A 13209-nucleotide genomic window follows, 5' to 3' on the forward strand; every position below is an offset into this window, starting at 1 on the left:
CTCCTTATACCAAGCCACTTGTGCTTCTCCTGTTTCTACCACTTCTGTTTTATACACTTCTAACTCACTCCCCTCCACTAAGCCCATAAAGTCTGCCCCCCCTGTCTTCTATCTTTAAACCAAAAGAGTGGATAAAATACTTCAACATACCAGCAACACATCCTGTGTTTCCAACTATGTCTGGTAAAACATGTTGGCAGAGTGCCTTTCCACACTTTGCCAGACCATTCCAGACTTCTCACAGACAACAACAACAGATCAAGCCAAAGGTATGAAATCACTAAAGGACCTAGAAGGAAACCTCATTCGTGTCTCATGTGATACTATCTAAACATTGCGATGGACCAACCATTTCCTCTGTCCCTATTCCCAGTCCCCTGATATGGTGTTTTGAATGAGCTGATTGGCCTTCATTTACATCGTGTTTGGAATTATCCCTCACTCCATCATTTTTTTCTAAGATCCAAGATATGTTTGCCTTCCTTCTAGTGACTGTTTGAAGTGTACTTCCATCCTTGAACTACTAGACCTTTACAAACAAATGTGCCCCCAGGTGGAATTCAAACTGTTCCAATGCCACACGAATGAAGCAATCATCGTGGTGTAGTTTCCGTCACAGATGTCTAAGTCACCCCTCTGCCTTTATTACCTTTAAAAAGGTCACTACTCCTCGTCGTACTGTCCAAGTGAAATCTCAGTGTGGCGTACATGTGTCCTCTGTTACATCAGCTACCTGTCTCTGTTATCTGCAGGTGTATACAGAAATTTTCAGGCAGACATTCCCGAATTTACTCCTCAGTTTTAAATATAAATAACCACCCTGTTTCAGATTCAATATCAGTGGCTGAAGAAGTAGGCAAATATTTCAGTCAGGTTAGTAGTTTCTGTCTGTCTCTATAATTCCAATTCGTATAATCATTCTCTGAATGTAGTTATTCCCAATCATCAAATGAAGCTTATAACGTCACTTCCCATAAACTGTTATCTGTGCTTTAGTCTTGCCACAGTACTAGTGAAGGTCTGGATGGCATTCATTGTTTAATGATGAAACATCTTTTACTCATTTCCTCCATGACCTTTTTGACATGCTTTTACAATAGAGTCTGGACAGGGGACTATTTTCTTCCCTCATGGCACGTGGCTCTTGTACTTATATTCCTCAAACCAATCTTGTCACCTCCCTCAAGACTCCCAAACTGTACCTTTTACTAGTTGTTTATGCAAGCTACTTGAAAACGTGGTTAATCATCATCTAACTGTATGTAGCTCTTGGAATCAAGATGGCTCATCTTCCCAATTTGGTTACCATGATGGACGAAGTAACATCGATTCTTTTATTACAGCTCAAAATTTATATTCTAACAGCCTTTCCTAATGATCAGCCAATAGTTTCAGCATTTTTTTGATCTTGAGAAAGCTTGTGACAACACTTGAAGATACGAGATCTTACAACAACTGTCTTCCTTCGGAATTGATGGGAATATGGGTGTCTTCAATTTCTTCATGACAGGACCTTCCCTGTTTGTGTTGCCAATTCTGTCTCTTCCTCTTTTCTTCAACATGAGGGTGTCCCTCAAGCCAGTGTACTTCGTACTACCTTATTCACTGTTGCTATCAGTGTTGTTTCTTCCTTACCACTTGGGATCAGATCATCCTATTATGTAGATGGCTTTAATATTATGTTTCAGGGTCCTCTTCCTCTGTATTTCAACATCAAATTCAGTCGGTAGTTTCAGCAGCCTCCGCAAAGGCAGCTAAACATGGTTTTTAATTCATTGCAACCAAATCACATGCAATGCTTTTTTCCCATCAAAAGGATACTATTACATCCCCCTCTCACTCTCGTCCTCTACAATACCCCCATACAATATCAAATCTCCAGAAAATTTCTTGGTTTAATCTTTGGTTCTCGATTTACTTGGAAGGAACATATGCCCTTCATAAAAATATCTGCCATACAATGCGTATGCCTCCTTCAAACTCTCTCACACGTCACATGGGGAGCTGATCACTGAACTCTTCTCCAGCTTCACATAGTACTGGTTCTTTCCATACCTGATTATGGTTCGCAAGTCAATGTCTCTGCCTCTCCTTCCCTTCTTTCCTTCATCATATAGGTCTACAGTTAGCTCATGCATCCTTTAAATCTTCTGTTGAAAGCCTCTGTGCTGAGTTGGGTCTACCCTCTCTTTTCCATTGTCATGCTCTTTCTCCTAAGTATTCAACCGAACTCTGTCAGTCCTCTTCCTGGAGGCTTACCATCCCTTCACCCACACTAGCAAAATTTGCTTCTTGTCCACACTTACGTCCTCCCATTCCAATTCATACACAACCTCTGCTCTCCCATTCTTCCTTCAGTTCCAATGTCCTTCCACTACATTCTCATCCCCCCCCCCTCCTCCTTGGCTCTTGCCTCCCACTCCTAGTTGCACCTTTGTTATTTCTTACTTAAAATTTTTCATTCATGTTTTCTCAGACATCTATCTTTGCATTCCTCTGTTGCCCATGTTTGCATTGATATGGGTCTAAAACATCAAATGGAATAGGATTTTGCAATACCTTTTTCCTCACGATCCTATCACTTTACCTTACCATCTTTCACTAGCATACTCACTGCAGAACTCTGTTATGTTTTGCCTTATAATGTATGCTTTGTTATTAATCATGACAATTATAGTATTTCATTGCTTGTGTATTTATGTTCATGCTTTTCCTTTGACATGTATTTACCATGATTTCCTGTTTATGTATTCAATATGTTTTGAATTTTCGGGTATTTAATATATTAAATGTGGTATGTTTGTGCTTTTACTGTTGGTATTTATTGCTTATACATTTATTTAAATTTATGTTAAATTGTCTATTTTCATTGCATATTTTTTATTTGTTTCAAGATGTATATCATGTACTTTGACCAAGGCAGGTTCTTCTACTTAAATTTGTGGCCAATTTGTTTCTTATTTTTTATATATTTTGTATATGCTTTATTTTTCAAAATGATTTACATAAGATGTTTTTATAGACATTATTTGAAATTTCTTTGTTTGATTTTATTCAGATGATTTGCAGCAAACAGTTACAGCAATATGTAATTTGAGTATATTTCAAATTGTCCATTTTAATTGCTTATTTTATATTTGTTTCAAGATGTATATCATGTTCTTTGACCAAGGAAGGATCTTCTGTATAAATTTCTGGGCAGTTTGTTGCTATATATTTTGTATATGCATTATCTTTCAAAATGATTTACATGAGATGTGTTTATAGACATTATTTGAAATTGTTTGATGTTGACATCAGGAGTGGCGTGAGCTTAAGGCCCCCTTCTACATTGTCACCAAGGACTAGGGTGAGGCGGCCCTTGACTGATGTATGTCTTTCTGGATATCTGTTTCCAGAACAGGCCTGCCTCATCAAGGTTTAAGACCTGCTTTGTGGTGTATCACCTGTCCTTTATCTTTGCCTTCAGCTTCACAGGGAAGGCCTCAGCTGTCACCTGGTCTGCACTAGCAGCCTTGCCATGTGTGGTCATATGTTTAAGGCCAATACTGGCCTTAATGATTTCCTGTAAGCTAGGAAACCATTTACAGTGCTTGGTGGTAACTGTATAACCAAGCCATACATTTTGCCTACGTGTTTATAGGCGAGTTGGTGGAGGTTAGTGCCCCTTCCTGTAAAACAGCTAACTCAGAAACAAACAGCCACCCCTTATGGGATTTTGGCATCTGGCTGCAGATAGGTAGATGGATCTTTTATTTTTTTTCTGACTCAGTTCACTTTCCCGTTTTCATCTTTCCCCTCTTTGCACTCCTCTTTCTTGAGATTCAAGAATGGCTATTTGATGTATATGTTAAGGGAAGAAATTGTACATTTCTGCTGGGTCCCTAGTCATATAGGTATACCTGGAAATGAACAGGTTAGTTCTTTAGCTTGTTCTACAATCTCCTTGAGGAATTTTTTATGACCTTTGATTACCTCTCCATTATTTCTTTTCTAATTTCAAGATGGCAGGCCTTTCTGGTCTGACATTTTGGTAAGTAAACTCAACACAGTAAAGCAGTCCATTTCCCCTTGGCATAATCCATATAATAGAAGAAGGCGATGGGAAACTGCACAACCCCATTTCCAGTATTATTCATACCTAGCCGACAACAGTGGACCTTCTTCATGCTGTACCTGTGATGTTCCCTTTTCTGTTTCACATATCCTTTTAGAGTGGCCAAATTATGCTACTGCTCGTGCCACTGCTTTTTTTTCTTTCTTTCTTTCTTTTTTATGTGATATTCTCAGGGTGCCCCAGTACTTTTGCATAGATGTTACTATGTTGTTTCTGTAAACAGTCCATCCTTCACTTAATCTAAAATCCCCCTTTAGTTTCTAACTATCCACTGCAGTGTCCTCCGTGCTCCTTAGTATACCTTCAAATCATGTTATATTGCCTTATGATATTTGCCATCTGGCACTTGGTTTACGGTCACTCATGCACACATGCCTTCCCCCTCCCTACCCAACATGGTACAGCAGACACTACTTCTTGTGACTTCTGGCATAGGTACTGTTCTAGATGATTACATAGTCTCTCCTTATATATATATATATATATATATATATATATATATATATATATATATATATATATATATAATATTAGGGAACATTCAGCAACTTCCCTTCTCCATGCCTTTTCCTTATCCTTTCTTATCTTTCGTTTCTTCCCCCCCATCATCCATAATCCCTCCTTCCTCTCTTTTGTCCCTCCCCCCTTCCCTTCCTCCTTCCCATCCATCATTTTACTTCATTCTTTACTTTCTCCCTCTTTCTTTTCCCCTTTGTCTCTCTCTCCCTCCCAGTCTCCTTTTCCCTTCTTCCTCCCTCCATCCCTCTCTTCCATCCTTCATTTCTTCTTTCCCTCTCAGCTTCCCTGCCCCCTCTCCCTTCCTCATCCCCCTCCCTCCTTCCCTCCCGGGATCTTTACTTTCCTCCACCCTCCCTCCTTTCCTCTCTTGCCTGCCTCCCTCCTGCCTCTTGATTTAGTTAATTTGGGAGTCTTGTTTTGTGCTCCGAGTTACTAGAGAGGAGGAGGAGGGGGGAGCTTGGAGAAGAGGAAGAGTAGGAGGAGGAAGAATAGCAGAACTTGGAGGGGGAGAGAGAGAGAGAGAGAGAGAGTAATAGTAGTAGTAGTATTAGCAGTAGCAGCAGCAGCAATGGAGAGGTAGGAACGTTCCTGGAGAGAAGTGAAAATAAGGAAGGAAGGGGGAAAGATGAGAAGCAATAAAGTTAGCCTATAAAAGGAGATTGGGTTAATTTTATAGATACACAGAGCTTGGAACCTTCTTAGGTAGATGACCTACCCATAGTATATGTTTTTTAGCCATACAGGAAAATAGTGAGGTAGAAATGCCACATAGGACTGTTGAATAGAAATCTGTAAATTTTATAAGGGCGTTAGAATGTAATATTAAATACAAAGGTGCAAACCTTATGATGTATATTAATGCAAGTAATCATGCATGGATACTGTATTTATATTTCTGTACACATAATTGCAGGCTACTAGCTCAAATATCAGTACATATACAATACACACAAATATATACATACCATAAGTTAAAACGTAAGGTTTCTGGACACATATTGAGAGCTAGGATTAATGAAATAACTTAAACGTTTACTGCCCAAGGAGAGAGAGAGAGAGAGAGTGGAGTGGCAGAGAGGTGGAAAAGTGTAGGAGGAGGTTGAGGGTTAGAGAAAGCTGTCAGACAAAGGATTGAGTTCCATTTGCCAGTTGAATCACTAACATCCCCTTTCCCCCTCTCTCCATCTCCTGCCCTCCCCCCTTGCCCCCTCTCACCCCTCCTGTTCTGTAGTTTCCAGTTCCAATCATTGTATAACACAGACCTCATGCTGCTTTGTAATTAGTCCCTCCTTAATAGATTTTTGCTCAGTAATTATTACACATTTATAGAGTAACAGAGCAGAAGGCTTGCCCCCACCCTCCAGACCCTTTTAACAGTCAGCCTTGCAGGAAACCAGGGAGAAGCAAAATCCTACTGGAATGAGGTGCCTGATGGAAATTTTGTAAGGTTAAAATGTAGTGCTAAAAATGAGATTACTAATGTTGATGTATTATTAATTGTTTATTTTGTTCTTTTTACATGTGATGTTATCTGTATCTGTCTATTGCGTATTCATCCATCTGTTGAAAGTATAGCGGGTTAATGTTTATAAATATAGGAGTTCCCGTACAAGTTATTTAAGCATGTATAGGGAAGGAGTAAGAACTTTGACTGTATAGAGAGTGAGTAGAGGAGTAATTCAACACACACACACACACACACACACACACACACACACACACACACTGGGGGGATTTAGATGGCACAGAAAGAGAGAGAGAGAGAGAGAAGGGGGGCAGGGGAAGGATAGCAGAGATAATGGGAAAAGGAAGTCAGCAGAGAGTGAGGGGGGGAGGATGGAGATGGTGGAGAAGGAAGTAAGGAAAGAGAGGAAGGAGGTGGAAATCATGAGAGAAGGGGGGGGGGGGATTTCAACAGAGAGGGAGTGGGGGAAGATGAAAGCAAGCAGAGACGAGGGGGAAATATAGGTCAGCAGAGAGAGAGATGGAGGGAGAGAGAGGAAGTCAGCAGAGAGAGAGAGAGAAGTGAGAGAGAGGGTGGAGAATAAAGTCAACAGAGAGAGAGAGAGGTGGGTGGGTGGCGTGGAGGGGGTAAGCTGTACTGTAGAAGTGGCCACCGTGAAATAGTGTTCGGATGGCTGTTTCCCTCCATCCTTCATTCTTCTTCACTCCCTCCTTCATTCTCTCCTTCGCATGCTGGTTCCTTCATTCTCTCCTTTGCTCCATGTTTCCTTCTTTCTCATTCTTTTTCACTCCATCATTATCTCCTTCACTCCCTTTTTCCTTCATTTTCCTTCACTGCCTCTCTTCATTCTCTTCTTCACTGCCTCCCTTCATTCTCTCCTTCATAGCCTCCCTTCATTCTTTCCTTCACTCCTTCCCTTCATTCTTTCCTTCACTCCATTCTTTCCATCACTCCCTCCCATCATTCTCTCCTTCACTCCCTCCCATCATTCTCTCCTTCACTCCCTCCCATCATTCTCTCCTTCACTCCCTCCCATCATTCTCTCCTTCACTCCCTCCCATCATTCTCTCCTTCACTCCCTCCCTTCATTCTCTCCTTCACTCCCTCCCTTCATTCTCCATCATCCCTTCCCTTCAGTCTGCTTCACTCCCTTCTTCATTCTCCTTCACTCCTTCCCTCCATTCTCACCACTCTCCCTTCCGTCTCTCCTTCACTTCCTCCCTTTAGTCTCCTTCACTCCCTTCCTTCAGTCTCCTTCACTCCCTTCATTTTCCTTCACTCCCTTCTTCATTTTCCTTCACTCCCTTCTTCATTTTCCTTCACTCCCTTCCTCCATTCTCTCACTCCTTTCTCTCTTTCCTTCTCTTCCTTCATCTGGCCTCCTGTCTCTCTCCTTTCCCTCATTCGGTTAGTTTCTCTAATTTTTACCCTCCCTCCTTTCTACATTCATCCTTTCCCTCCTTCCCCTTTTTTTTCTCCTTTTCTCTTTCTCCTTTTCTTTTTTTCCCTTATGTCCTTCTCAAGCCTTCCCTTCTTTCACTGTACTCTTTCTCCTCTTTTCCTGTATCCCTCCCTCCCTTTTCCTCCCATATCTCCATCCATCCTCTTTAATCCCCCCCCCCCTCTCTCTCTCTCTCATTGTGGCTCTGGATGCGAACTGGTGTAAAGTTCCATTCCTGGCCAGTTTAAGACGGCTTTGTGAGAGAGAGGGGGGGGGGATAAAATGGAAAACGAGAGGAGGAAGATGGAAGGAAAGAAAGAGATAGAGATGGAGGATGTGAAGGAAAAGGATAGCAAAAGGGAATGAAAGGAATGAGAGAGAGAGAGAGAGAGAGAAGGAATGAGGTAAAATTAAAAGTAGAAGGAAACGGAACAGAACTGCGAGGCATAAAAGCAAAGGGAACAACACCTGATTTGGTCCTTACGAGGCCATTTGTTTTACTGTGCTACTGACTACTCTCTTTTGGCGCCTGCTGGTGTAGTGGTTAGAACGCACCAGTCGGAGGGATGCCCTGGCTGTGTGCATGGGGTTGATTTTTTTTTTTTTTTTTTTTTTTTCTCTCTCTCCAGTATCATGGAATTCCACCAGTGAGAATAGGCAAGTCATCTACCTTTTAATATATTGCACTTAGATTAGCCATGGGTCCCTGTAGTTTGAAGGGGGAAGTAAGGCATTGGGTAATAGCGCTTGGCTGCTGCTGCTCCTACTTCTACTACTTTCTTCTGCTCCTTATTTATTATTATTATTATTATTATACCAGAAATGGACTAATTTAAGAAAGATGCAGATGCTCCATTAGTTAAAGAAATTGGGAATGCAGGAGGGGTGAGGATGGGATGGGATGGAAAATGGGGAGGGAGGGAGGAGAAGGGGATGGAAGATAGGGATGAAGGGAGAGAAGCCTGAGAGAGAATAGCAAAACTACAGAGGTGGAATTAGGGATGGGAATGAAAGAGAGAGTGAGATGGGGGAGACTGGAAGGAGAGTAAAGAAGGGCAGTTATAAAATATAGTAGTGAGAAGGGAAAGAGGAAGTGAATGTATGTTTGAGAGAGAGAGTGAGGCCTGGGTCTTCACAGGCTTCAGTTGATTTCAATTTCCCGTGTGTTAGTCAGCTTAGATGAAGAGTCCATTCTGCTGCTGAGTGGAGAGAGAGGGAGAGAGAATGAGAAAGAGAGATTAGGGAACTTAGAAAGAGGGAATGGGGAGAAAATGTGCATAATAAGGGAAAGTTAAGAGGAAGTAGGGAAAGTAAGCAAAGGAAAAAGAGAAAGTTTAAGCAAATAGGGAGGGAGAGAAAGAGAGAGAGAGATTCTGGTAAAGGAGGGAGTTGGCAAGAGAATTAATTGAAAGGGAGAGAGGAAGACGTGGAAGATAGTACGTTGGGTGGGAGAGAAGGATGAGCAAGGATGAAGGAAGGACAGAGTGGAGGGAAACAGGTAGAAAAGGAGAGGGAGAGAGAGCATTATATCCATTGATGTAGAGGCAAAACCCTTGTTGGTCATAATTACCTTTAGCATAGTTGCATGTTTTATTCTCACAACCACCAGGTCATTTTATTATTCATGGAGATTCCTCTCGTACATGAAGGGATTACAGGCAGTCATCATTGTCTGTCGTGGATGAGCTAATTATTTTATTTTTATACAAATTGGTACTTAACTGGGGAAGTGATAGCCTTTTTATTTTATTTATTTATACAGGTGGTACTTAAAGTTGGGGGAAATAGTGAGTCAGTTTTATAGGTAGCAATGTAACTTTAATTGGTGACTTGTAATCCTCCTTTGGGCTTGATTCTATAGTTTTGCTTTGGCTAACTCCATGCAAGTTTATTTTTTACGTGAAAATGAGTCAGGAGCCAGAGTTGATGGGAACATGCAATATTCTTTAACCGTGTGAGAAAACAAGAGGATATTGATGTATATTATGGAGAACACATGGATGAAAAGGGGCTGTTGCGAAATCTCGAAAGCCATTTAAAGTATGATGCCTGCTCTCAAAATTCAGTCATGTTTGTCTTGTGTGATACTTAATTATGGTCGTATTAATGCACTTTCTTCTGGTTACCTTAATACCATTATATTCAGCTGAGGGAAACAGTGTGGCCTCTTTAAAAATAACTCTCTGTCACTGTCTCTCTCTCTCTCTCTCGTGCAGACGCGCGTGCGCGCACACATACATGCACGATAGTGTCCAGAGGCCCAATCGTTTGGCCTGACAACCCCTGACAGCCAATTCTAATGGAGCCAATGCTGTCCTCTCGTTAATATTTCCTCATAGACATGCTGTTACTTCACCCACACATTCCTTTATAGATATATTTGGCTGCTGCTCTCCAGTCATTTTCCCTGAAGATATTTTTAGAGCATTTTTGGTGGATGAAATGTTTGATGGAGCTTTGTGTGTAGTTTCAGGTTATTTTGGGAGCATTTTTGGAAGAGGAAATGTTTGATGGAGTTTCATGTGTTGTTTCAGGTTTTTTTGGAAGAGGAAATGTTTGATGGAGTTTTGTGTGTTGTTTCAGGTTATTTTGTGTTAGGTTAAGGTTAGGAGAAGTTTGGTAAGGTTAGTTTAGGTTTGGCAAGGTTAGATTAGGTTTTAGCAAGGTTAGGATAGGTTTTTGGTAGAGCTCTGCTGTCATTTACCGCCATACTTTATCATCAGTATTAATTTTCACTCTAATGCCCATTGAAGAGCTCTTTAGTTATACAGTGTGAGAGTATCTCTCACACACACACACACACACACACACACACGGAGCAAATAGAGTGAGTGGTGGAAAATAAATAAAATAAGAGAGAGTGAGGGAAGGAGAGAGGGAGGGATGTGAGGTCTCCAGGGAAGGACAAGAACCACAACACTAACAAGCCACAGCGGGGGTCATTAGCGAGGGGGGCAGGGGGTAGTGGTGGTAACTGATTGTGGTGGTGGTTGTGGTTGTGATGTAGGACGGGTAGTGGTGATGAGTGGAAGGGTAGGTGGTGGTGGTGGTAGGAAGGATGGTGAGATGGTGATGGTAGTAGAGAGGCTGGTGATGGTGTTATGGATGGTTGGTAGTTATGATGGGAAAGATGGTGTTGGTGGAGGTGCTTTTGGAAGGGTGGTAGTAATGATGGGAAAGATGGTGTTGGTGGAGGTGCTTGTGTGGGTGGCAGTGACAGTAGGAATGGTGGTGGTGGTGGTGTCAGAGTGGAGTGATGGTTGTTGGAAGGGCAATGACAGTGGTAGTGTTATTTGAAGCGATGGTGGGAAGGTTAGTGGAGATGTCGGGGAGTGGTGATATTGATTGTAGTTGGGAGAAATGGCGGTGGTGTTAGTGGTGGTGGTAGGAGGGGCGGTGTGGTAATGGCATAAGTGGGGATGGGAGGAAGGATGGTACTTAGGGAGAATGGTGGTTGTGCTGAGATGATGGTGGTTGTGGTGGGGATGGTGGATATGGTAGGGATGATGATGATGATACTGTAGAGAGGGCTGGTGGGATGAAGGTTTCAGTAGGAATAATGTTTGTGGTAGGGATGGTGTATTTGGTAGGCATAACAGTAATCATGTTAGGGAGGATGATGATGGTAATGGTGGCGGTGAGATGACGGCTGTGGTAGTGGTGTGTGACGGTGGTAGGGATGTTGGGGATAGATTGGTAATGGTGGTAGGGGTTGTGGTGGTTTAAGGTGATAGCTGTGGTAAAGGTGAAGGTAGTTGCGATGATAATAGTATTAGGAAAATATGCTATTTTAAGGATGAATGGTTCTAGCACCAAGATGATGGTTGTGGCAAGGGTGAGGGTGGTTGTGGCTAGCATTGTGGAGGGATAGTGACATTGGATGGCTATAGCATTGATTTTATAGGTCAGTCATCTTTATTTTGCCCATATTTTTGTCCTTTTTTACCTCATTTCCCCTAGCACAGTGGCAGAATAAGGCAATACCATAGCTGCTCATTCTGTCTATTGAACATCTTTGTCACTGCACCATATTCTAGTGGTGATGTATGGCTGCAGCTCAGCATTCAAGATAGAGGGCAATTTTAGGCCAAATTAAAGGGAAGTTCATATAGAGGTTATTGTTGGCGTGACCGCCCAGCCCTGCAGCGCAGAGATAACACACGGATTCTACCAGGGCCAACAATACAGCCAGCACATTTAAGCCCATAGTCTAGGTTACATGGCCAGGCTTCATAGCTCCTCTTCCTTAGCGATTTATTTTGTGTCCCCAACACATTTAATCCATTATTATTGGTCTCATGACTGGCTTTGTTCCAATTCCTCTCTAGTTTATCTTGCATCCTGTACAGTATCATAATACTCTCTGATATGCCATTTTGTATCTTCATAATGTCAATCAAGTTTGCATCAGAGACATACAGAAAAGTACCAAGTTGCAGTGAGCAAAATAAATAGCTTAGGAAGAGGCGTTAGACATTTCCAGAGCCAAGTTGAATAAGACCTTTAGCCCGTTGAAGCACATAACTAGTGTATTCATACTACCTGCAGATTAAACAGCTGAGGAAGGTGTGTGTGTGTGTGTAGAGGGGGAAGTCAGTAAAATCTCGATCATGTTAGTCATCTGCCATCAGGTTGGTCTTTCTTCAGTTCAACCCTCCCCCCCCCCAACCCTCTTCAGAAAATCATGTTAGTCATCTGCCTTCAGGTTGCCCTCTTTCCAGCTCAGCTCCCCCCAACCCCTTCTCTCATACACTCCTCCTAGACTCCATCCTCCCATAGCTTCAGTCCCTCCCCCCCTCCTCTTGTACAGAGTACATTTGCCTAGTCAACCACATTCTTTCCACATTGCTAAACCATGTAAAGTAGGCTATTTCTTATTCTCTGTAGCATTCCTCAACAATGTCACAATTCTCTCTCTCAGCTGAATAAAATCACAAAAAATAATCAGACTGAAGAAGTTAGGTGCGTTGATGACTATTGTATAAAACGTTTTGTGGTTGGGGTGGTGGTAATAGTAATAGGATGGTGATGGTATAACGGTGAGAGAGATGGGGGGGGAGGTAGTGAAATGGAACCACTATAAGAATGGTGGTACTCGTAGTTTGAATACTGGTTGCGGTGGTAGGGCTTGTGGGAATTATGGTAGCATTGGTAGGTATGTTGGTTGTAGTGATAGGAATGCTGGCAGTAGTGATATACATTTTGGTAGTACAGCCTAAGAAGTTGTAGCTGTAATAGGGATGATAATGGTGATGATAGTGAAATGTTGGTAGTTGTTGTAGGGATGGTAACTAGTAGGAATGCCAGTAGTAGTGTTTGGGGGAAGTGCAGGTAAAGAATCTGGATTGTAGTGGTAGACTGGTGCATTCCAATCAACCACTGCAACCAACATTCCTGCCAGCTACCACTACCACTGCTACTGGTTTTCCTACCAGTTACCACCATCCCTGCCGCTACTGTGGATATTTCACTGTCATCGATCATATTATCATCCTTACCACAGCTACAATTTCTTTAGCTTTATGCAGCCAAAAACTCCTCAACAACTACTACCAACATTCCTGCCACTGTTACCAGCTGGGGGGGTAGAAGGGGAGTGAGCGAGTTTGCTAGTATTCTACTATTCCTTCTGTGTTGACTCTCTGGATTGTCCCTCTTCACCTAAAT

This window comes from Coenobita brevimanus, chromosome 103 (genome assembly GCF_032717465.1).
Source record: "Coenobita brevimanus isolate Jiangsu-jjx chromosome 103, ASM3271746v2, whole genome shotgun sequence".
Classification (NCBI taxonomy): Eukaryota; Metazoa; Arthropoda; class Malacostraca; order Decapoda; family Coenobitidae; genus Coenobita; species Coenobita brevimanus.